This window comes from Macrobrachium nipponense, chromosome 2 (assembly GCF_015104395.2).
Source record: "Macrobrachium nipponense isolate FS-2020 chromosome 2, ASM1510439v2, whole genome shotgun sequence".
Classification (NCBI taxonomy): Eukaryota; Metazoa; Arthropoda; class Malacostraca; order Decapoda; family Palaemonidae; genus Macrobrachium; species Macrobrachium nipponense.
In genome coordinates, this window is record NC_087201.1 from 170,217,816 (window position 1) to 170,244,433 (window position 26,618).

Below are 26,618 nucleotides of genomic sequence, written 5' to 3' on the forward strand. Positions count from 1 at the left end.
ACCAATTTTGCACTTCCTACTTAATAGATAAGTATGGCAGGTTATGGCTGCCTGGGTATATAATCTTATCGATTCTTGATATCTCTTATCGGCTCTCTCATTCCCACCTATACCCACATAAGCAGCTACCCAACAAAAGCCCACCAGGAACACGCTTGCTGTAGTAAATTGAACTGAATATAGAATCTAGGCCAAAGGCCAAGCACTGGGACCTATAAGGTCACTCAGCGCTGAAACGGAAATTGACAGTAAAAGGTTTGAAAGCGTAACAGGAGGAAAAGCTCAAAGCAGTTGCACTATGAATTAATCGTTAGATAGGGTGGAAAGTAAGATGGAATAGAGTAAATATGGAAGGAGGTACAGTAAAAGGAACAAAGGGGTTGCAGCTGGGGGCCGAAAGCAAGCTGCAAAGACCTCAAGTAATGCCTACTGTTTGTTTGTTTGTATGGTGTTTTTACGTTGCATAGAACCAGTGGTTATTTAGCAACAGAACCAACGACTTTACGTGACTTCCGAACCACGTCGATAGTGAACTTCTATCACCTGGAATAGACATCTCAAATCCCCCAGTGGAATGCCCGAGAAGTAATGCCTACTGTGCACCACATGAGGTGTACTGACGGCACTATCCCCCCAACGGGATATATCAGTAGGTGATTTGCACCAAGCAAAAAGCAAACCGCTGGGTCCTATGAGGTTATTGACAATCGAAGTAACCTATTAAACGGCAATCGTGAAATCAAATTATTAGATGTTTTTGGTAAAAGAAACTGCATCCCGAAGCTTCATGTGTCAAAGATATTCGTTTGCTAACGACCTCCACTCTCCCCCCACCCCACCCATTGAAAAGGTTGATCAATACTTTAACAGGAATTTAACTTCAGCATTTGGTAGTATTTTTACAATCTATAACTTTAAACATTTTCACCTGCGTTTAATCTTATATTCAACCATCTACCTTAAGCTCAATATTTCAAAACATTTTTACGTGTCACTGAAAATACTTTTTCCTGCGTTAAATCCTACATTTAGCCACGTAGCTTAAGTACTTTATTTTTCTTTGTTTGTATGGTGTTTTTACGTTGCATGGAACCAGTGGTTATTCAGCAACTGGACCAATGTTAGGCTTTACGCGACTTCCGAACCACGTCGAGAATGAACATCTATCACCAGATATGCACATCTCTCACCCCTCAATGGAATGCCCAAAAATCGAACTCACGGCCCACGAGGTGGCAGGCCAAGACCATACCGATCACGCCACCGAGGCGCTCTTAAGGCCTTATGGTCATGAAGTGTAGCTGCTCATCACATTATAAAATTTTCACACCAATGACAGGAAATAATTTCTTTGGAAAAGCTCCATTTAACAAATAATTTGAGATTTATTTTTACACTTCTAAAACACTAAACTTACGTGTTTCAATTTTTTGTTTATCTTCAAATACATTTAACGGTGCTCTTGTTACTGTATACATTTATTTATTAGTATTTAGTTAGATTTCAACTCGTTATCCCACAAAATTAACCGAGTTCCCTTGAGTCGTCCAAACCACTAAGTGTTGAACAATTGGAATTTTCAACATTTCTAGTGAAGGTGAATTACATCAATTTGCGTTTAAAATTTTCATATAGGCCTTTCACATGTGTATTCACTCACACGTCAGTGCTGGTAAATATCTAATTTAGGTAGTTTCTACCTTCAACATCTGTATAAGGATAACCCAGATCCCTCATACTTTGCATTCACCGGTAAAAATGCCGAGGAATGTAGTCAAGAACTGAAAACTAAAAACTTATTATTTATTCATTTAAAAAATATATAATAATCTGGCGAATGGTAGGTTTACGAATGTGGAATACCCGAGGAACCTCATTTACCAACCAGTCAGGTTTTTAAAGAAAATAGCAGCATGGAAAATTTTGAGGAACGAATAGAAGCTTACGTTCATCCTGTCGACATCTTCGCTCCCTAGAAATATCAACAAATCCGCCCCTTTGTCTACGCGTTTTCTTGAATTCTGGTTCTTCCAGCAAGTTGTGACTTATGATAGACAAAGAAAGGCAGCAGAAAACGATAATAGGGCAATTACTCTAACTCCCTAATTAACTCTCAAATTGTTTGTGGATGTGTTATAAACATAATAATAGCTGCCAAAATATAATTGTTCTTTTGAAAAATGTATTAGGATGTATGTTAAATGTAGATATACAAGCAATATTTCCAAGTATGTAACTAAAGAACTTTAAAAACTATACGTTTTGATTTTTTTTATATTGATTTTGTAGCAAAATTTTAAGTTTATATTTATATTTTTGTACTAACAGAATTATCCAAATGACGTAAATTATTGGAATGTAATGGTATTTTTATAATAAAGATAAAAAAATTAACTCCTAATATTTCTTGAAAAATCCACGATATCTTTTACTTTAAGGATAATTAGATCGTAAAATACATGAGTTTGTTTCTCCAATCAAGCCCAAAAAAGGTTATTTACCCAATGAAAACTTATAACCAACTGGAGTAAAGGCCTGTCCACACGATCGGGCTTGATCGGCGGACTTCCCCTCTAAAGGCCTGTCCACACGATCGGGCCTGATCGGCGGACTTCCCCTCTAACGGGCACACTTGTCGGGCAAACCGTTAAATTGCCCGATGGGTCTTGTAGCAAATCACCATGGTGGTGCCCGATGACTTGAGCTTCGACCCTGGCAGACGTACGTTAACCATATACATTTCTTTTACTGAGCCAGCCTTTGCACCATTTTCTCTCCTTTTTCTTCTTTTTCATCACACAGAAAGCAATTATCATGCTAAACAATATCCTCTTCTTTGCGGTAGGTACCATGTTTATCGTACCGCACTGAACACACTACTGGCATCGTCGGGCATGCCCACCTCTCCATCGCCTCACCCATGTGGACAACACTCACGGGTAAACCGGCCAGAATTTGCCCGTCAACCCCGGAGCACGCCGATCAGGCCCGCTCGTGTGGACAGGCCTTAATGGGCACACTTGGCGGGCAAATCGTCAAATTGCCCGATGGGTCTTGTAGCAAAATCACCATGGTGGTGCCCGATGGCTTGAGCTTCGACCCTGGCAGACGTACGTTAAAAATATAAGTTTCTTTTACTGAGCCATTCTTTGCACCAAATTCTCTTCTTTTTCATCACACACAAAGCAATTATCATGCTACACTATCATCTTCTTTGCGGTAGGCACTATGTTTATCGTACCTCACTGAACACACTACTGGCATCGTCGGGCACGCCCACCTCTCCATCGCCTCACCCGTGTGGACAACATTCACGGATAAGTCCGCCAAAATTTGCCCGTCATCCCTGGAGCACGCCGATCAGGCCCGGTCGTGTGGACAGGCCTTAAGATTATTACGTACATTTTATTACCATACTTATGCAGTAAGGCTGCATAACAAACATTTATACTTCAGAATGCTAGCCTGCTTCTGACGCCATCTAAAGTTAAACCTTTTCACAATACGTAGAAACCACTCAAACAAAATTTTTATATTACTTAAAAAATGTGCTGGTCTGAAAATAGCCAAAATCAAGATTAAGATAATCCAAATGCTATGATCCAAGTCGTATTATTAAGAAGTTACCTTTGATCTTTCAAGAATTCAGGAAAAAGTTAAAGAAACAACTGTACTTAAAAAAATATAAAGCATCGAAGTTATGTAATAGGAGTTCTTGTTAGGGAGGAAATAATTACATCATAAATTAGCTTTGCCACCAATTATCAAAAAGCCTCAAAAGCTCCTGTCTTACTATACCGTATTCAAAAAATTATACTTGCACGTACATTAACTACCTGACGATCTTTTATGCATTCCAGGTGCTATATAGCAAATACGATCAAATACCCGATTGCCAAGGATAGATTGGCGAACATTGACGTTTATTGCAGAATCGGATACACTAAATCCATGTATACCAACAATTGCATCCAACGTACATATCTTCACAACCTCACTTTTGTATGTTAATGCATACTTCACATACTCAAAGCCTTGTAGATGGATACCATTAGAAACTATCCCTTGACCCTTGATTATGGGTACCATAGGAAACTCATGCCTTGATTATTGGCATCATTGAAAAGTCATGCCTTGATTATAGGTACCATTGGGAACTCATGCCTTGATTATGGGTACCATAGGAAAACTCATGCCGTGATTATTGCCATTGAAAACTCATGCCTTGATTATGGGTACCATAGGAAACTCATGCCTTGATTATTGGCACCATTGAATAGTCATGCCTTGATTATGGGTACCATAGGAAACTCAGCTTATGGGTACCATTGGAAACTCATGCCTTGATTATTGGCACCATTGAAAACTCAAGCCTTGATAATGGGTACCAATTTAAATTCAGGCCTTGATTATGCATAGCATCCCAAACCCACTGCCTCTGATTAATGTAAAGGAACCATCATAGTTCCCACAGAGCACTGCCCTCATTATAGGGTAGTATTTAAGTCTCAGTGCCGTGTGATCATCATCAGCATCATGATCATTGAGCCAATAATATTTACTCAGTGTCTCTGTTCAGGGTAAACCTAACCCGTAATTAACAGGATTCATGTAAGACAGGTTCATTGTAACCTTCTCATAGCCAGTAATCAAGAGTAACTTCGAAACTCACTGCCTGTATTTAAGAGTAACAAAACTCATTACTTGTGTACATGCATTAAATCTCATTGCTTGGGTAAATAAAACTTATTGTTCTTGTACTTAAAGAGTAAAACTCGCTGTCTTCACAAAACACTCTCTTGTACAGAGTAAAACTCGTTGCCTTCACAAAACACTCTCTTGTACAGAGTAAGACTCGTTGCCTTCACAAAAACCCACTCTCTTGTACAGAGTAAAACTCGTTGCCTTCACAAAACACTCTCTTGTACAGAGTAAGACTCGTTGCCTTCACAAAACACTCTCTTGTACAGAGTAAAACTCGTTGTCTTCACAAAACTCACTCACCCATGTTCAATGAGTGAAACTCATTGCATATGTTCATAGAGTAACAAACTCAATGCCTATATTCAAGGAGTAAACCTCATTGCCTATGTTCATAGAATAAACTCGGTCTATTTTACAGAGTAACAAACTCATTACCTATACTCAGAAACTCAATTGCATATACCATTACATATATCATTGCTAATATCGAGTAACAAACTCATAGCCTATAGCATTGCCAATATTCTGAGTAACAAGCTCACTGCCTAGAGTCATAGAGTAAACTAAACTCATTGCCTATATTCATAAAGTAAATTCATTGCCTATATTCAGAGTAACAAACTCATTGCATATGCATTGTCTATATTCAGAGTAAAACTCTGCCTGTGTTCATAGACTAACAACAAACTCATTGCCTATGTTCAGAGAAAAACCTCATTGCCTATATTCATAGTGTAACATACAAACTCCAATGTTAGCAGATAAACTCAAATACAAAGCTTATGTTAAGAGTAACCTTATAGTATCAAAACAAACCAACATCCCTGACAAACTTAACTTGTCCTGGGGCAACTCAATTCCGAGAAAACTCATACCAGTACAACTGGTATCCAGGGCAAATTATATACATTACAACTGATATCATGGGAAACTTACGAGAGACATCCAGGACAACTCTTAACAGGTATAAAGTGATAACTAATCAATTTGAAAATAAAGAATACCACAAATATTAAGAGAAACTATTATTTGGGGGCCAATGAAAACTTAAAACATTAATGCATGTCAATACAAATAGAATTTACTAAAACTTTAAAGTTAGTTCTTCGTATGTAAACAAAGAATTGCAGTAAAGCACTTTACATTGAGACTACTTCATCTGTTATTATATTGGACTTTATGATCTAGCTCGACAAGTTATCTGTCAATTGAGGAAAATTAAATAAACAATCCGTTACCACTTATGTTAGGTAATATTGAAATAAGACTATTCATAAACATTTTAGGCTCAACGTCAGGGATAAGAGTAATGAGAAAACAACCGATCACCTTACCTTACAGACCTTACATCTTGTTCGGGTTGCCCCAGGTCCCTCAGTGTGAGGCACCCCTCTAATGTCTACCAGAGAGTTGCTAGTACATCTTCCGGTATATTTTTGCATCTTCCAATCTTGGATGGTCTGGGATGCAGTTTAGATATTTGTCGAGCTTATTCTTAAACACATCTACGCTCACTCCTGATATATTCCTCAGATGAGCTGGCAACGCATTGAATAGACGCTGCATTATCGATGCTGGTGCGTAGTGGATTTAATGTCCTGTGTGCTTTCCTTTTATTTTTCCTGGTATAGTTTTGGGCACTATTAATCTACCTCTGCTTGCTCTTTCTGATATTTTTAGTTCTATGATATTTTCTGCTATTCCTTCTATCTGTTTTCCATGCCTGATTATCATGTAGCGTTCTCTTCTCCTTTCTAGACTATATAATTTTTAAGAATTGTAGTCTTTCCCAGTAGTCTAGGTCCTTAACTTCTTCTATTCTAGCTGTAAAGGACCTTTGTACACTCTCTATTTGTGCAATATCCTTTTGATAGTGTGGGTACCATATCATATTGCAATATTCAAGTGGACTACGAACATATGTTTTATAAAGCATAATCATGTGTTCAGCTTTTCTTGTTTTGAAGTGCCGTAACAACATTCCCATTTTTGCTTTACATTTTGCCAACAGAGTTGCTATTTGATCATTGCATAACATGTTCCTATTCATCATCACACCAAGGTCTTTAACTGCTTCCTTATTTGTGATGGTCTCATTATTAGGTCCCTTATATGCATATAGCTTTCTTTCTCTGTCTCCATAATTTATTGATTCAAATTTATCAGAGTTAAATACCATCCTATTTCACCTCTGCCCAATCATATACTTTGTTAAGGTCTCTTTGTAGAGCGTTCCTATCTTCATCACAAGTAATTTCTCTACTTATTCTTGTGTCATCTGCGAAACTACTCACTACGAATCCTTCACATTATTGTCTATGTCTTCATCATAATAACAAACAGTATTGCAGCTAACACCGTACCTTGCGGCACACCGGATATTACCTTGACTTCATCCGATTTCTCGTCGTTTGCAATAACTATCTGTTTTCTGTTGTGTAAAAATTCTTTTAACCATCTTCCTACTTTATCCACGATATTGTGTTTTCTAATTTTCTTCGCTAAATATATTATGGTCTACTTTATCAAAAGCTTTTGCAAAAGTCTAAATAAACCACATCTGTTTGTTTCATTTCCGCTTTTCATATTTTTGAATATGTTCTCAACCGGTGGACTAACAGTTGGGTTTGTGTACTTTTTCCGGGTACGAAACCATGTTGTCCTTTATTAAACAAATTATTTTTTTATTAAATGTTTCATAATATTTTTCTTCATTATCCCTTTCATACACTTTCATAATATGTGATGTTAGACTCACAGGCCTATAATTACTTGCCTCTAGTCTTGATCCACTTTGAAAGTAGGGGTAATATATGCTAATTTGTGCTCATCATAAATCTTGCCTGTATCTACACTTTGTCTTAATAATATCAAGTGGCTTTGCGATAGAATGAACTACTTTCTTTAACAAAATAGCAGGAATTCCATCAGGCCCTGCAGCAGCTCCATTTTTAATTTCATAATAGCCTGCACAATATCAGCTTCATTAATATCTATGTCAGCTAAATATTCACTATTTTCATCCCTTACTTCTATATCATTATCTTCATTATCTATTCTAGGGGTGAATTCTCTCTTATATCGTTCTGAGCCAGTATGTTGCAAATTTCCTTTTTTTCATTCGTTAATCTCCCTTCAATTCTCAGAGGGCCTATTTCTATTCTTTCTTTTATTCATCTTCTTCGCATATGAGTATAATAGCTTGGGTTTTGCTTGATATTTAATAGGGTTTTTTCTTCCAAGTCCCGTTTTTTCATTTTCTTTTGATTGTATAATCTTTTGTTCTGCATTTTCTATCTTACTTTTTAGTTCTATAACTTTCCATGCATTTTTTTCTTTTGCAAGACCTTTTTTCCACTTTCTGATTTTCTGGAACAAGATCCTTCTGTCTCTTGGTATGCATGAATGATGTTTACTTTTCTTCTTCGGTATATATTTTTCCACTATTTTCTCCAATATTTTATATAATATCTCCGTATTTACCCTTATGTCATCACTTACGAAAATGTTATCCCAAATCTTTGTTTAATTCTTCATTAATTTCTGACCATTTTATATTTTTACTGTAGAAGTTGTATTTTCCATATCCTTCCCACTTTTTCATTTCTTGCTTATCTCTATTTTCACTTGCTTTTGGAATGAACTGTTAATTCTATGACATTATGGTCTGAAATATTCGCATTATAAACTATTATTTCTAACATAATTCATCTCGTTCACAAATACTAGGTCTAAAGTATTTCCTTTCTTGTTGGCAGGTGATTTATTTGTTGAATGTTGTATTCTAGTAGCATATCTAATAGCTTTTCAAATTGCCTCTTATCTTCTGCACTACTATTACTCTCTTTTTTATATGTATAAGTACAACCACAATCTCCTATTCGTTCTTTCCATTCTACGAAAGGAAAGTTGAAGTCACCAGATAGGAGAATAGTCCAGTCCTTGTGATTTCTACATATATCATCCAATTTTTCATTATTAAGTCAAACTCTTTAGTATTAGGAGGTCATATATTACTATGTTCATCAATTTTTCAGATTCAAATTCTACCGCTATTAGTTCACATTCTGAGTTACTATATTTCTCATATATTTTTCCTTGTTTTTTGTCTTTCCCATATAGGTTGCGGTTCCCCCTTGATTCCTATTTTTTCTATCTGATCTATAAGTTTGGAACCCTTTTATTTGATCATCATTCCCAGTCTCTTGGGAATACCAGGTGGGTTCACTTATATTCATTATATCTATTTTCTTTTCATTTTGGGTTAGTTCTTCTAAGTACTCTATTTTTCTTTTTGACGGTTACTCGTAACTAAACCCTGCGCATTCATCACTATGATGGTTTGCGTGTTTTCTCCTTCATTTGAATACTGGTAGTAATAAGGATTTCCCATGTCTCTTTTCCTGTTCTGGTATGTTGTTCTTTTTTTCATTTCCAGAAATTCTTTGACATTAAAAATCCAACTTTTCCATAATATTTGATCTTCCTTCATCATAATTATTCATTTTGTGTCTGAATCTGCAATTTTCTCCGTTTCTGCAATATCCTCTTGCATAATAAATACAGTTATTATCTCTAGAGTAGAATTTCGGAGCTGATGCTTTGAAATTTTTTGCTGACACCTCTTGCATATCTCATTGGTGGTTTGCTTTCTCTTTTACCTGATATTCTTGATTTCTCTCTTTATTTGTTTCTTTCTTATTTTGGATTTTATTACTTGGTTGGTTATTTATTTGATTATGATTCATGGCTACAGGGTGCATATATTTGCATTTTTTGTCGAACTTACATCCTTTTCCTTCTTTTAGGTTTTTACATATTTTTTGGATGCAGATCTCTGCAAATCATCCCCATATCCATCTAAGTATGCACATTTACCATATATTTCATAGTTTTGACATATCTTAGGATGTTTGTAGTAACATCTTTCTCCAAATCTGCAATTCCCTCTTTTCAAAAGGTTGCAGATTTTGTCTTTCTTGTCTATTTTTTCCTCTTTCCCGTCATTGTATAGATCTGGGTAGAGCCTCTTCGGGATTTGCTTTTCTGTTGTCATATCGTATTTATTTCTTCGTAGGTATGCTGCTTTATTGCCTCATATGTAGTATCAATGAGTATCTCTGCATCCATACTTTTATCTTGTTCTTTGTTTTCCTTATTTTTTCTGTCATTTCATTTTTGTTTACTTCTCTTCCGTTTTCCTCTTCTTCTTTTCTTCTTCTTCTTCTTCTCTTCCTTCTTCTTATCCTCAACTATTTGTACATTCAATCTTGATTTAATAACATTGTCTATCCATGATAGACATGTTGAACAAAAAATTCTTGTATCTTTTCTCAAGTCTTGTATTACCTCAGCACACTGTGGATGGGTCGGAATGTTGCATGCAGCACATTTTCTGATTAGGTTTTGTGGATTGACTATGCTATACCAAACCTTACACAGTTTGCATGCTAGCCTTTTGGCATTGGGTCTTTTTTCCTAATGCATCAATAGGCTTAAAAAAGGATATTCACAAGATTCACCTTATTCATTTTCTTTGTCGAATATGTTGGTTTATGTATATTTTCTTTATGAGTCTCTTGACCACTTGGATTTTATTTGGAACTTCTTCAATTATTTTCAAGATGTTTTCATTAGATTTGTCCAGTTTGAAGGATTATATCCTTCTAATATATCTATGAAATGCTTTTGTATCTTTTTGGTTAGGACTGTTGCTGATTTCATAGATGAGAAATGCCAGTTCCCTTCCTGCTACCTCATCGTATTGCGAATCTGCTAGACACGCCAAATTACGCCACCTCTTCCCGCAGTTGGAACTTACTGCCATCTTGTTCTGATTTATAGTATTGACACTTGATAAAACTAACTTAGAAGACGCTTTATCCTACTATTTTCACACTAATCTTATCACCGATAGTTCACGAACACTTCTAGATATTTCTCAAATTCTAGTCGTATGTTAAACTTGTGATATCTGTTGATTAATCTGACTTCACGCGGGTACGACTCACCAAGCAAGATGGCTACTTACAAGTTGCTTGCCGATTGTTAGGTAACAATACGAAAATAAGAGGCACATTCATATTAGCTATTTGAATGCTGATTGTATACAACTGGTAATATATATAAATAAACTTTTAATGTGCCATAGCCAGCCCAATATCGAATTTTAACTAGCACTCTCTCCTCATCTGCGCCAGTAATATTGCGAAAATGGTTTTCCCTGGTTCAAATTTGCTGAATAGCAGGATATCAGAACCATATTTTCGATGGAATAGGAGCGCTAATATTTTCTGCTGTCGCCATCGACGAATTCTTCGTGCTGAACTTGAAAAGTTGCTGGCAGTCCAGCCAACGACTCTTTTAGAGAATAACTTAGTCTCGTTCTCAATTTTAGCGGTCTCTATGGATGACTAGGCTTTGTCTTTTATAGAAGCTTGGACAAGTCTCTATTTCACTTCATTTTCACACCAGCGCTGGGGGAAGCATTCCCTTATTGTAGATTATCATTTCTAATGGTCCTCCTGAGCTGATATCGGTATAAATGGGCGCTCTGGCCATCTTCACATAAGCCATACCTTTCTCGATTTATCTGCAGTGTCTGAAAAGGATTTATGTAGTTATTATCCAGGAGCTTGTCAGCTCCTCGCTGAGATTATTATATATGGAAATGTGGGGCTTATAAAAGGTTAAAAAGCTGCTAAGTCCAAAATTTGGTGATTCTAAGACCTCTTTCTGTGGCAAAGTAGACTATGGCAGTTGACTTTTTTCTAAGTTATTTTACTTACTGAGCAACAATTTAAAGTAATATTTATTCGGACGACTGTAATTAACCCCTAGGGGCCAGTACTTAACATTGCAAAATACATTGTACACCCCAATCCCTAGTGGATGTCGTATTCGCGGTTAAGTTTCTTGCAGGGTAATTCTAAAGAATAGTTCCGCACGGACTGCTAGGAACGTAACCGCGGATACGACATCCGCTAGGGATCGGGGTGTTCAATGTATTTCGCCGTGTTTAGTGCCGGTCCCTGGGGGTTAATTACAGTCGTCCAAACAAATATTAATTTAAAATTCTTGTTCAGTAAGTAAAATAACATAAGTAAACGTCAACTGCCACAGTCTACTTTACCGCGGAATGTGGGCTCAGAATTACCCAAAATTTAAAGAATTTCGTTGAAAAGCTATGACAGCCTTTTGAGAATAGTTTCTGGACGAACAGTGACTAGCAATGACTATGAATTTTAAAGGAAGCAAGTCAGCAATTAAAGATAGTTAAATGACTAGTTAAATTACCACTTATGCCTAAAACAATTTAAGTCAAAAGACCAGTTGAATGACCACTTAGGCCTAGAAAAATTAAAACCGTTAAATGACCACTTATTCCTATAACAATTATAGTTAACTGACCACTTAAGCCTAAAACAATTAATGATAGTTAAATGACCAGTTAAATGACCACTTACACCTAAAACAATTAAAAGACAGTTAAATGATCAGTTAAATGACCATTTATGCCTAAAAGATAGTTCAATGACCAGTTCAATGACCAGTTAAATGACCACTTATGCCTAAAACAATTACAGTTAAATGACCAGTTAAATGACCAGTTAAATGACCACTTATGCCTAAAACAATTAATAGTTAAATGACCAGTTAAATGACCACTAATGCCTTAAAAAAAGAAAAAAAGTCCAATTTACTTTTCAAGTAGTATTTTTAGGTGAATTATTTCAAGTGAAAACATTTATACCTGTTATGAGGTGTCCTGTATATGCCCTAGAACCTTAACTTGACTACACCCTACTCAAAAGTAAACAGATACTCCAATTATTCTATGCAAAAAATACATTACTTAAAATCCCCATACTTTACATAAAAATTACTTTCGTGTTGTGTGCTAACAGGGGCTGAAAGTTCCTAGCTACGAGTTACTGACAAACTTGGTAAAACTAACTCCATCTGCTAATGGCAAAAATCCAAACATTACCCTGGACAAACTATCTGGGGAACTTTTACATGGCTTTGATATTCAAGGAATTAGCTATTGGGTAAACAGGCCCTATTATCGTAAATGACCCGTATAGTTAGCGAGCTCCCCATAACCATTTTAACTAGATATTTTCGGTTGCGAGAAAGGAAATAAGCTCGAATCTTCTGAAAATTCGATGAAGTCTGACGCCAATTTCACGCTTAAAAATTTACATTCAAGCAAAACTTTTATGAATGGAACAAAGTTTACCTGACTTTACCTAACCACAAACTTTGCCAATTTTCAGAAAGTTAAAATTCAAAAGTAACACATACCAAGACGCCAGACCTGAACATGAATTTTAGTTTTGCTGCTGAATATTACCGTTTGATGGCATAAACATTAATTTCCTCAAAACGTAGGGAGAGTCTGGAAACTGAGTGGGAGGTAACCAAGCACATCTAAAACCCTAATATCTATCTGAACTTACAAGAAAACCAAGCAATAGTCTGTACTTACCACCTGAAAGTAAGTTTTGATTAATTTTGGCTTAAATCCACCCAATAACCTGTATAGTAGGGCTTTCGACCTACTATGCAGTATATGGGGGCTAAATTAAATTTAGTACACAAATAAAAATCAAATTTAGTATACAAATAAAAATATAAACTAATTTAAAAAAAACTGAGCACTACAATTTTAAATAAGTAAATTTATGTACAAATACAAAATTAAATTTACACAAATAAAAAATATACAAATTAAGTAAATTTATTCAAATTATGTTAATTACTAAAATTAATAAACTAAATTTAAAAAAAAAACTAAGAACACAAAACTTAAGTAAATTTATGACTAATACAAAATTAAATTCCACAATTTTAAGTAGATTTAACAATTCAATAAAATTTGATAAAAATTACTTAACTAAACTTGGCAGGGAAAAAAATACCTAGATACCTGGTTCTCAAGAGAGCATCTTCATCACACGCGAAGCTTCACCGTTTAGTACAGGAACTCAAAACTCGCATCGAAAAACATCCTGGAAAAAACAAAGGTATCAAGAGCTGTGCTTAACTTAATCTAGATCTTTTGAATAAATTTTGAGCGTCTAATCGCGTCAGATCATGGGTAAACGCCCACAGACAGTTATAATGCCGGACAGAAGATTTACACGAAACTAAACTTGCAGCGAAACCCGAAAATCTTCAGAACAGTTATATAATATTGATAAAAACATAGTTCCAGTATTACCTTGCAGAAGCCCGGTGTTCATATGGTAACTTGACCTGGAAGGTGACGACGGTCGATGGAAATGTATAGCGCAACTGTAACCTAGTAGTACGATAAACGGTTCTGTCATATCGTAAGTAAAACCTGCACGGCACGACCAATTACGATACGATAAATTAAGGACGAATTGTATACGCCACTCCAGAGAAAAATGGAACCACTTAGCAAATACCTTTTAAATGTCTACCGCGCAAAACGATGTATAACAGACGGAAGGGCGAAGGTTAAGAAACTTCACATCTCTGAACTCGCACGATTTTGCTGTCATTAGCCAAGGACTCTAAAGTAGAGCCTTGCTTCTTGGAACATAATCGAATGCGATCAGTGGATATCCTTGAAGTCGCTAATTTTGCTAGTATTATTTCTATTTCCTATTCTTTTACTCATTATTCGTGGAAGTGCCAAATACAGCACATGATGAATTAATATTCCTAAAACGCCAACTCGTAATTTCTGTAGGGCTCGCAAAATCATTTGTAGCGTGAGCCTGACGCATGTTTCTTTTCATCAATTTGATGAAAGAACATTGAAGTCTCGTGGATATTTTGTCATAACGATATATGATGAAATTTTCTGTATATACGTTTACACACACACGCGCGCGCGCGCGCGCACACACACACACACACACACAACACACACACACACACATATATATATATATATATATATATATATATATGTATATATATATATATCTATATATATATATATATATATATATTATATATATAGATATATATTATATATATATGGATATATATATATATATATATATATATATTATATATATATGTGTGTGTGTGTGTGTGTGTGTGTGTGTGTGTGTGTGTGTGTGTGTTGGTTTGCACTTGTTTGTGTGTACCGTATGACTGTGTAATTGGATACATTACATAAAACTTTCTACACTGGTATACGATTCGCAAGCTAATACAGTATTACTAAAATTAAACTTACTCACCTCTTGAATTACTCGTGTGAAACTGATACATGATTTTTTTATGCAGGATATTTGATATTATTACTGAAATACCCAGACTGCTGTGCTATCTCAGTCTACGGGTTTAGTGCCTCCCTCCAGTAAGCATTTGTTTAGATTATTACTTCTACTGATTTATATTTGTTTTCGGTTAGATGCACAGCCACGACAGTACGTATAGGGAAGACGTCATAACTCAGGAGAAATCCGCCGTGGAGGAGACTATTCTTCATGGTGACAAAAGAGCTGGAACAAAAACAGATGAGTTCCCATCTGACTCTTAATCCAACAGAGTGGTGGTTCTCCTGCCAGGAATAAAACTTATTCTAGTACTGGCTAGACTTCTTTCTCTTATTTCTATATATATATATATATATATATGTTATATATATATATATATATATATATATATCTATATAGATACTATCTATGGATTAGTAAGGCAGTTTGAAAATGCTTTGGTATGGAAATGAAGAGAGAAAAATGGAGGTAGAGACGAGCGAGAATTCAGGTTGAATTTAGAGAGAGAGAGAGAGAAGAGGAGAGCATATCTTACCAATAAATCAGTAAAATTAAATGTAGAGAACGCCACAAACGCCAGTAACAACAGCAGGTAACATCATAATAAAAGTAACATTAGTGAAAGTCAAAATAAAGTAACAAAGGGGAAACTCGAAACAAAAGTAGCAACAGAGAAGATCCATCCGAACAAAAGTAACAACAGCCAGAAACCATCCAAGCAAAAGATACAACAGCCAGAGACCATCCAAACAAAAGTAACAACGGCCAGAGACCATCCAGAAAAAAAGTAACAACAGCCAGAGACCATCCAAACAAAAAGTAACAACAAACCGAGACCATCAAAACAAAAGTAACAACAGCCAGAGACCATCGAAATAAAATTAACAACAGCCAGAGACCATTGAAACAGAAGTAACAACAGCTAGAGAACACTAAAACAAAAGTAGCAACAGCCAGAGACCATCCAAACAAAAGTAACAACAGCCAGAGGACCTCACACTAAGGCCGAGACTTAGGACGCGAAACAAAATCATTCACAGAATGACTCTTCTTGTCCGAGATGTTCCCCTTGAAGGGTCCGCAGTCGACCGTCTTGATATGCATAAGAATAGAGAGAGAGAGAGAGAGAGAGAGAGAGAGAGAGAGAGAGAGACTTTATCAACACAGCGCGCCGAAAGCATAAACAAAGAGGACTCGTGTAAGCTTCAATAACAGGCAATTCACTCGAGTTCTTTCCTTGCTTTCTCTCTTTTTTGCTCTTTCTCTATCTCTCTCTCTCTTCTGCTCTCTCTCTCCTTTCTTTAATTTCTCTCTCCCCCAGACTGCGAAGGTGGGATTGCCAAGGGCATCTTCAGGCACAGCAAATATGGTAAGGAAGAGTTCTACTATTATTATTTCCACTTTTCTTAATTTTTATCAAATCGTAACGTTAGCTTGAGATGTCTTCTTATCTAGTTTAATTTCTCTTGAATAATTATCGATTAGTTTGGTGAAGTGGAGAGTATTATTAACATAAAGGCAGAAGAGTCTAATTAATGTTACCCTCGTTTTGTAATATATAATATATATATTAGAATATATAATATATATATATATATATATATATATATATATATATATATATATATATATATATATATATATCTATATATATATATAGATATAATATATTATCCTATATTATAATATATATATATATATATATTCATGCATATATGTATATATGTATATGCAATTAAGTCATATATCGTCATAAGAGTAACAGTCACACATTTTGTATGTCTCTAGATATTACAATACATCAAATGTTACAGATATGTATCATAGTGCCGGGAAGAACAAATACATCACACAAAATATGACAAGAATATCTCGTATCCTGTCGCTGAATTTGAAATGTGATGGTGTTATGTTACGAGGTAAACATGGAATGAGATGAATTGCGTCAAGAAAAAAAGGAAAACAGTTTTTCTTTTTTCAGAGGGACAAATAAACAACTCATAAGCCAGAAAAATCTCAAAGGCTCTATATAACCATAACCCAGTGTAATACGTAGAGGCTTTGGAGTTGTGTACACAAAGTATTCAAAGAAAGTTTGATACGCCCTTCGTTAGAAAGTTCGAGGCACAGAAGGCCCCATTCTTTGTTGTTTGGTATTTACCTAGAAAAAACTTTATCACAACTCCACTTCTGAATAAAAACTTGCATGAGATATATTTGAAATTGAGCTGCTTATACGATATGTTACTGCTGTATTTTAACCTTATACAAAATGTTAATGCTGTATTTTAACCTTATACAAAATGTCAATGCTGTATTTTAACCTTATACAAAATGTTAATGCTGTATTTTAACCTTATACAAAATGCTAATGCTTTATTTTATCAAATAGCACTTAACCTACCTGTATAAAATGGTGAAACTGTATTTTATCAAGATAGGAATTTGGTTTACCAATGTTTTTAACATAATTTTAGATAATGCAATTTTATTCTTCCTATTACATATTCATTGTCCTCGGATCTTTTAATATTTTTAAAACGTATTATGAGTATCATTATTAAGAAACGTAACAGCATCATTATGTTTACATACCATATAATCTCTCTCTCTCTCTCTCTCTCTCTCTCTCTCTCTCTCTCTCTCTCTCTCAAACAAACAAACAAACAAAGGCGGGGTGGGAATAAGATCTGTCCAACCATTCCCAAACTCTGGATCAGGAGAAACAAATTCTCTCTATTACCTGCCAACAATAAGAGCCAGTAAAACAAATCACCAGGGTGCTGAGTCCTAGTCCTCTCTCTCTCTCTCTCTCTCTCTCTCTCTCTCTCTCTCTCTCTCTCTCTCTCTCTCTCTCTCTCTCCAAGTTCTGGGGCTAAACCCTAACCCTTATATATTGTGTTACTGAGGATGTCTGGGATGACCTCTGGGACCATCTCTCAAGAATGCAGTTGTCTGCTTATCTAACAAGCTATCTATTTATTATTTTATTAATTCATTTTTTCTAATGACTAATTTCTGTAGTTTCCATTATCTTCTGTTACTTCTTTCTAATAAATATGATGTTCTTTCGAAGCTTGAATTTCATGTCAGTGGGTCCCCTTGGTGGACTTATTCCATATGAATGGGGTTAAAATAATAATAATAATAATAATAATAATAATAATAATAATAAAATAATAATAATAATAATAATAATGATAATAATAATAATAATAATCTACCCATGCCATGCTTCGACTATAAGAAAGCCTTCGACATGATACCACACACATGGCTAATAGAATGCCTGAAAATATATGGGGCAGAGGAAAATACCATCAGCTTCCTCAAAAATACAATGCGCAAATGGAATATAATACTTACAAGCTCTGGAAAAAGACTAGCAGAGGTTAATATCAGGAGAGGGATCTTCCAGGGCGACTCACTGTCCCCACTACTCTTTGTAGTAGCCATGATTCCCATGACAAAAGTACTACAGAAGATGGATGCCGGTACCAACTCAAGAAAAGAGACAACAGAATCAACCATCTGATGTTCATGCACGACATCAAGCTGAATGGTAAGAGCATCAAGGAAATAGATACCCTAATCCAGACTGTAAGGATTGTATCTGGGGACATCAGGATAGAGTTTGGAATAGAAAAATGCGCCTTAGTCAACATACAAAAAAGGCAAAGTAACGAGAACTGAAAGGATAAAAGCTACCAGATGGGAGCAACATCAAACACATAGATGAGACAGGATACAAATACCTGGGAATAATGGAAGGAGGAGATATAAAACACCAAGAGATGAGGGACACGATCAGGAAAGAATATATGCAGAGACTCCAAGGCGATACTCAAGTCAAAACTCAACGCCGGAAATATGATAAAAGCCATAAACACATGGGCAGTGCCAGTAATCAGATACAGCGCAGGAATAGTGGAATGGACGAAGGCAGAACTCCGCAGCATAGATCAGAAAACCAGGAAACATATGACAATACACAAAGCACTACACCCAAGAGCAAATACGGACAGACTATACATAACACGAAAGGAAGGAGGGAGAGGACTACTAAGTATAGAGGACTGCGTCAACATCGAGAACAGAGCACTGGGGCAATATCTGAAAACCAGTGAAGACGAGTGCTAAAGAGTGCATGGGAAGAAGGACTAATAAAAGTAAACGAAGACCCAGAAATATACAGAGACAAGAGAAAGACAGACAGAACAGAGGACTGGCACAACAAACCAATGCACGGACAATACATGAGACAGACTAAAGAACTAGCCAGCGATGACAATTGGCAATGGCTACAGAGGGGAGAGATAAAGAAGGAAACTGAAGGAATGATAACAGCGGCACAAGATCAGGCCCTAAGAACCAGTTATGTTCAAAGAACGATAGACGGAAATAACATCTCTCCCATATGTAGGAAGTGCAATACGAAAAATGAAACCATAAACCACATAGCAAGTGAATGCCCGGCACTTGCACAGAACCAGTACAAAAAGAGGCATGATTCAGTGGCAAAAACCCTCCACTGGAGCCTGTGCAAGAAACATCAGCTACCTTGCAGTAATAAGTGGTACGAGCACCAACCTGAAGGAGTGATTGAAAACGATCAGGCAAAGATCCTCTGGGACTATGGTATCAGAACAGATAGGGTGATACGTGCAAACAGACCAGACGTGACGTTGATTGACAAAGTCAAGAAGAAAGTATCACTCATTGATGTCGCAATACCATGGGACACCAGAGTTGAAGAGAAAAAGAGGGAAAAAATGGATAAGTATTAAGATCTGAAAATAGAAATAAGAATGATATGGGATATGCCAGTGGAAATCGTACCCATAATCATAGGAGCACTAGGCACGATCCCAAAATCCCTGAAAAGGAATCTAGAGAAATTAGAGGCTGAAGTAGCTCCAGGACTCATGCAGAAGAGTGTGATCCTAGAAACGGCACACATAGTAAGAAAAGTGATGGACTCCTAAGGAGGCAGGATGCAACCCGGAACCCCACACTATAAATACCACCCAGTCGAATTGGAGGACTGTGATAGAGCAAAAAAAAAAAATAAAAAAAAAAAAAAAAATAATAATAATAATAATAAAAAAAAAAAAACAATAAAATAATAATAATAATAATAATCATAATAATAACATAATAATAATAATTATAATAATAATAATAAATAATAATAATAGTAATAAATAATAATAATAATAATAATAATAATAATAATAATAATATCTGCCGAGATCTTTTCAAGAAAGCAATAATATATCTATCTGCTAATCTGAAACAACAAATAGGCTTTGGATTTTAACTAAACGTCACTACTTCTTAATTTTTCGATTATTTTCATAACTGTCTTCGGTCTGCAATGCCGTTTGATCACAATTAAAATAATTTGATTGGAAAAAGAAAAAAAATGTATCAGCCTGTTACATGTGTTTTAACAAGAAAAATTTTGTTAATTTATACAATAAAACATCGATGAAAAATAATTCTCTTAATCCCTCCAGGGTTTTACAATATACGTTTTTCTAATTAAAAAGAATCTAAAAAAAATTACATAAGGAAAGTACCAACCTGTCAGTGATGTTCGGAAATCTAATCCATTATGACAAGTGAATTATATCCAACATAATTGATGATCTGGCTTGAAATCATTCAAAATTCAGTTTTAGCAAGTAACAACCATTTGCCAACCACCGGACATTTTGTGAACAGGTGGTTTGAGTGTTGATAAAATCATGCACTCTTATTTCGAACACGCTGTTCTCTGAGCCATTTGGAAAAATATTTATTAACTAAATTGGCAGAATGTTCGAAGGACATGTAAACATATAAAATTGTGCAATAGAGTGATGTAAAGAAAAAGAAATATATCATAAATTAAAGTTTATATGCAGCCATTTATATTGTCTAATTGGAGAGCTGTCTCAATTTCACTTCTACGAATTTTCAGGAAGTTCACGAAAAATATAGAGAATTCCAAATAGACGGTAGTTTATTTTTCATTCAATATTTCTTAAACGTTAAGATTTATAAACCTGACCATATATACAGCCATTTGTATTGTTTAATTGGAGAGCTGTCTATTTTTCTCTTCTACTGATTTGCATGAATTTTACGAAAAATATAGAGAATTCCAAATAATTGGTAGTTTATTTCAGTCAATATTTCCTAAACTGAAGCTTATGTACAGTAATTTATATTGTCTAATTGAAGAAGCTGCCTTAATTTAATTTCAACAGATTCCCGGGAACTTCTCTAAAAATGAAGAGAACTCAAGTTCAATGCAGCAGTTTATGCTCTTGTTTGACATTTCATAAACTGCAAATGTACCGAGAGAGAGAGAGAGAGAGAAAAAAAAGTAATTTCGTCATGTTTCCTGTATTCGTTTTTATTACACGTTTCCGTGAACATTTCTAACCCTTCCATTTCATTCCTCCATTACTCAGAATTCCTTTACAGACATCTTTATAGCTTCCATTTCATTTCACTACAATAGTGAGTTACTGCGAGTCCTCTCTCTCTCTCTCTCTCTCTCTCTCTCTCTCTCTCTCTCTCTCTCTCTCTCTTGCTCAACTTTATGAACACAATGGACTCATTGTACAGCTGCATACGATATTGCTCCTTCAGAATGGTCTGAGGACTTCATCTCTCACGGCGAAGCCGTAGGAAGCAGGGAACAGAATAGACTTGCGTTTCTGTTTGTAATCCTGATTTTCCTGTTTTCGTTTTCTTTCGCATTATATTTTTATTCTGTTTACTGGAGGATGACACTGAACGTATTCTTTTTTGATGGTTCTGAATGTTCGTGTGCTAAGGAACGAAACATTTTTGCTTATGTAGTATCGCGAACATTACTCATTCATTTTGTTCAGTGCAGAATAACACTTAAATTATTTTTTTAAAAGTTTAAACGTAATGAAAGTCCGTGTGTTATTGAATAAAGCATTTTTTTGTGATATGAATATTATTATTAATTAAGTTTTACTGGAGAATAACATGGGAAATATTTCATAAATATTTCTAAAAATCATAAGCTATGGAATGAACTATTTTATTTATTTCTATATTATGAATATTATTATTAAATTCGATTTTACTAGAGGATACCATAGGAAATATTTTATAAAAATTTCTGAAAGTTCGTGTGCTATGGAGTAAACCATTTTATTTATTTTGATATCATCAATATTATTATTAAATTCGATTTTACAAGATAAATAACATAGGAAATATTTGATAGTTATTTCTGAAAGTTCATATGCTATGGAATAAAACATTTTATTTATTGTGATATCATGAATATTATGATTAATTCGATCTTACTGGAGAATAACATGGGAAATATTTTATAAAAATATTTCCAAAAGTTCATATGCTAAGGAATAAAGCATTTTATTTATTCTAATGTGAATATTACTAATAATAAAATTTTACTGGAAAATAACGTAGGAAATATTCTGGAAGGTCATATACATAGAAATAAAATATTGTCTCTTGTGATATGAATATTTGTAATTAATTTTTACTAGAGAATTAAATAGGATTTATTTCCAAAAATGTTCTGGAAGTCGGTGTGATAAAGAGTATAACATTTTATTTATTGTGATACGAATATTACTAATTCATCTTTACTGGAGATTAACGTAAGAATTATTTTTTAATGAGTCTTGAAAATCCGTGTGCTTAGGAATAGAATGTGTGTCATAACATGTAAGATAATGAATGTCATGTTGCAATACAGGTGAATACTAACTGTATTACAACAAAATGGAGAAGGATAAAAGTCAACTTATATTATATCATGAAATCATTTACTTACATTAAAAAGGAGAAAATAGACAACGTATCAAATTTCAATAACTATTTTACTGTAAGGGAAAATCTTTGAACTTTCTTGAAGACTAATTAAGAGTAACGAAAAGGTCTTAGTTCGATCTAAAGCAAATTCATTGTTTATGAAATAAAACCAGGTTCAGAAATATACAAACTTGAGAGAGAGAGAGAGAAGAGAGAGAGAGAGAGAGAGAGAGAGATAGTTAGAGAGAGAGAGAGAGAGAGAGAGAGAGAGAGAGAGAGAGAGAGAGCACACCCAAAGCGATGCTGGGCAAATTCTGTGTCTGACTAAAGGATTAGACAATTTATAGGAGAGAGAGAGAGAGAGAGAGGAGAGAGAGAGAGAGAGAGAGGGGGGGGACCACACCCACCACGATACTGGGTGAATTCTTAGTGTCTGACTTAAGGGTTAAAAATTTTATAGGAGAGAGAGAGAGAGAGAGAGAGAGAGAGACAGACAGACAGACAGAGAAGAAAACCCACACCTACTACGATGCTGGATGAATTCTTGGTGTCTGACTCAAGGGTTAGACAATTTATAGGAGAGAGAGAGAGAGAGAGAGAGAGAGAGAGAGAGAGAAGAGAGAGAAGAACACCCAGACCGAAACTCCGCTGAATTGATTCGTTCATGTCAGAAGACGTATCACAGGTCTCCGAAGAGATTGCACATTGGGGGAAATAAGTGACAGGAAAGTGAGATATTCAGACGTTAAGTGCAAAATAGAAGAGGGAAAAATACTGGAGGATGGAAATCCTATTTTTTGGGGGTCTTGGCAAGTCTTGAGAAACGGTATGATAGAAGTGATGGATGTGCTATTGATGAAGACGAGAGGGTTTGCTCTGAAATATGCATCAGCAAGGATTGTCATAAATTGTTGGCTTGAATGTAAATTCGTCTCTATTTGGTTGAAAGCTTATTTATGGAATTGACTAATATTTAAGTTTATAATAAGTACTTGTGCCTTTGTGCTAAATATATACATTAGTTGAAAGTACATATTTGTTCCCTTAATAGGTACATATGTCTTTGTGTTAAATATATGCGTTAGCTGAACGTACATATTTATTCCCTTAATGGGTATATATGCCTTTGTACTAAATATATACATTAGCTGAACGTACATATTCATTCCCTTAATAGGTACATATGCCTTAGTGCTGAATATATACATTAGCTGAACGCACATACTTATTCCGTTAATAGGTACATATGCCTTTGTGCTAAATATGCTAAATATATACATTAGCTGAAAGTACATACTTATTCCCTTATTGGGTACATATGGCTTTTTGCTGAATATATGTATTAGCTGAAAGTGCATATTTATTCCCTTAATAGGTACATATACCTTTTTTCTAAATATACACATTGGCTGAATGTATATACTTATTCCCTTAATAGGTATATATGCCTTAAAGCTAAAGTTGCACTTTAGTTAAAAAAAAAAATACATGTGGAACAACACATATGCTGATATGTATAGCTTTGTGCTAAATTTGCATTTTAGCTAAACCATACATACGAATACATATCCACACGCATACAGGTACGTATGCCTTTGTGCTAAGTTTTTTTATTTTACTTCAAATATACATATGAATAAAGGCATATATAAATTTATGTTTTAGTAATGGTACATATGAATACAGGTAGGTATACATTTGTACTAAATTTGAACTTTAGTTCAGGCATACATATGAATACAGGTAAATATACCTTTTGTCTTAATGTGTACTTTAGTTTGGACATGCTTATGAATACAGGTAAATATACCTTTGTACTTAATTTGTACTTAATTAAGACATACATATGAATATAGGTTTGTGTACATTTGCTACTGAATTTGTACTTTAGTTAAAACTTACATATGAATACAGGTAAATATACCTTTGTACTAAGTTTGTACTTCAGTTAAGACACATGCGAATATAGGTACGTGTACATTTGCACTGAATTTGTACTTTATTTAAAACATACATACGAATACACATCCACACAAACATCTGCAACTCACTACATAGAAAAAAGTAGGACTCGAAAATAAAACAAGAATTTGTACCAAGTTTGTACTTTAGTTAAGACATATAGATACGTATAACTGAATCACGAAAGTTTGGAACGTGATAAATCCATAAATAAAGGTATAAGCCACGAAGGAAAGATAAACAACGGACTTTCTGCAAGATATTTCGACTCAACGTCCTTTACTTAGCAGACAAACTGACTTACAAGAGAAATTGAGGGTACAGGAAAGATCGTATAAGTGACAGATAGGGCTTATCAGGAGATTAGTACCTAGTACTCATTCTCTACGTGTGTGGGATTCTAGGTACTAATCTCCTCATAATCCCTATCTGTCACTTATACGTCCTTTCCTGTGCCCCCAATTTCTCATGTAAGTCAGTTTGTCTGCTAAGTAAAGGACGTTGAGTCGAAAGATCTTGCAGAAACCCCGTTGTTTATCTTTCCTTCGTGGCTTATACCTCTATTTACGAATACAGATCCGTGTATATTTATAGTAAATTTGTACTTCTGTTATACACATCCACACCCACACATCTGCAACCCACTAAAAAAAGAAAAAAAAACGACTCGAAAAGGACAAGAATTTTCAGAAGGGGATGCGGAAAGGGTGAACTATTTTCCAAGCGTCAGGAAAGATATAAATGTCAGGGAGGAAGGGAGGTGAATAAAATATATGGCCAAGAGATATCTTGAGAATTTTGTGCATAGGGCAAACTTTATTTTATGTTATCGTTTACATTTTATATACACACTCCTCGACCCTAAGTTATCGATCAGTGAGAATTCAGACGGATGAGGGAGTTTGACAACGTAAATATAGGGAGGAATGAATGAATGAATGACAGTGTGGGTTATGAATTAAAATTGTAGTAGTGTAGTAGCAGATAAAGGGGCGTGTCTTTATGATGCTAAAATTTGTGTTTTGATTACAACGTTCATTCTGTTCTTAGACAACGGCGTTTAAGACTTATAGCCGAAGTAATGGGCAACCTTCCAGTTAGCAGAAATATATCCTTTGTCAATGTCTAAATGGATAAATGAGAAGTAGAACATATACGAAAATGGTAGCGAGATACTGCAATGACATGAAATATTCTGCAAGAATTTGCAGTCGCATGCGCATGAGTAGCAACAAAGCTTAAATTGATATAATGACAGTTTCTTGTAGCATAAGATCTTTGTTTTCGTAGAACGGTCATTCCAAATAAGTATATATATATATATATATATATATATAATATATATATATATATATATATATATATATATATATATATATATATATATATATATAAAAGAGAAGAACAGAAAGGTGAAGGTATGTAGAATATATAATGCTGAAGTCTTAGGAAGGAGTTTGTCGTGACTTAACAAGTGTGCATATAGATATTACAATATTACAAAATTAACTCGGAGCGTCGTATGTTTATAGTAGCTTATTTCACGTAAGGTTTAATATCATGCCACTATTAATCCCTTTTAATAGTTGCGTTAGATAATCGAAAGGCTGCCATGTTAGATATGAAAAGTGAAGCATTTCCATTATATATGAATTTCACAATGATTGCCACAAACTCTGCTAAGTAAAAGCAGTTATTTTGATGTGATCTCGTCAAGTTACTGCGAATTCCGAAGTTGCTCTTATATCTACAGTTGGGAATCGCTCACTTGATCGTATGTTAATGTGGGAGATGTAAATAGCAGTATCATTTTTGGAGTGTTGACGAAGTAATAGATCTGGTTTGGATAGATTGTTAAATGAATGTCTTGTGATG

General features: G+C 34.9%; 2 long non-coding RNA genes across 2 annotated transcripts in view; both read right to left on the reverse strand.

The window, feature by feature from the left end:
- Window positions 1–26,618, reverse strand: part of LOC135221567 (uncharacterized) — a 317,490-nt gene that overhangs the window by 253,504 nt on the left and 37,368 nt on the right. The window lies entirely within an intron of this gene.
- LOC135221566 (uncharacterized) lies at window positions 5,713–14,188 on the reverse strand. The gene is made up of 4 exons (XR_010316036.1): window positions 13,931–14,188; window positions 13,637–13,718; window positions 10,736–11,305; window positions 5,713–6,033 (listed from the first exon to the last, which is right to left on the reverse strand). It is a non-coding gene; the product is annotated as an uncharacterized LOC135221566 (long non-coding RNA).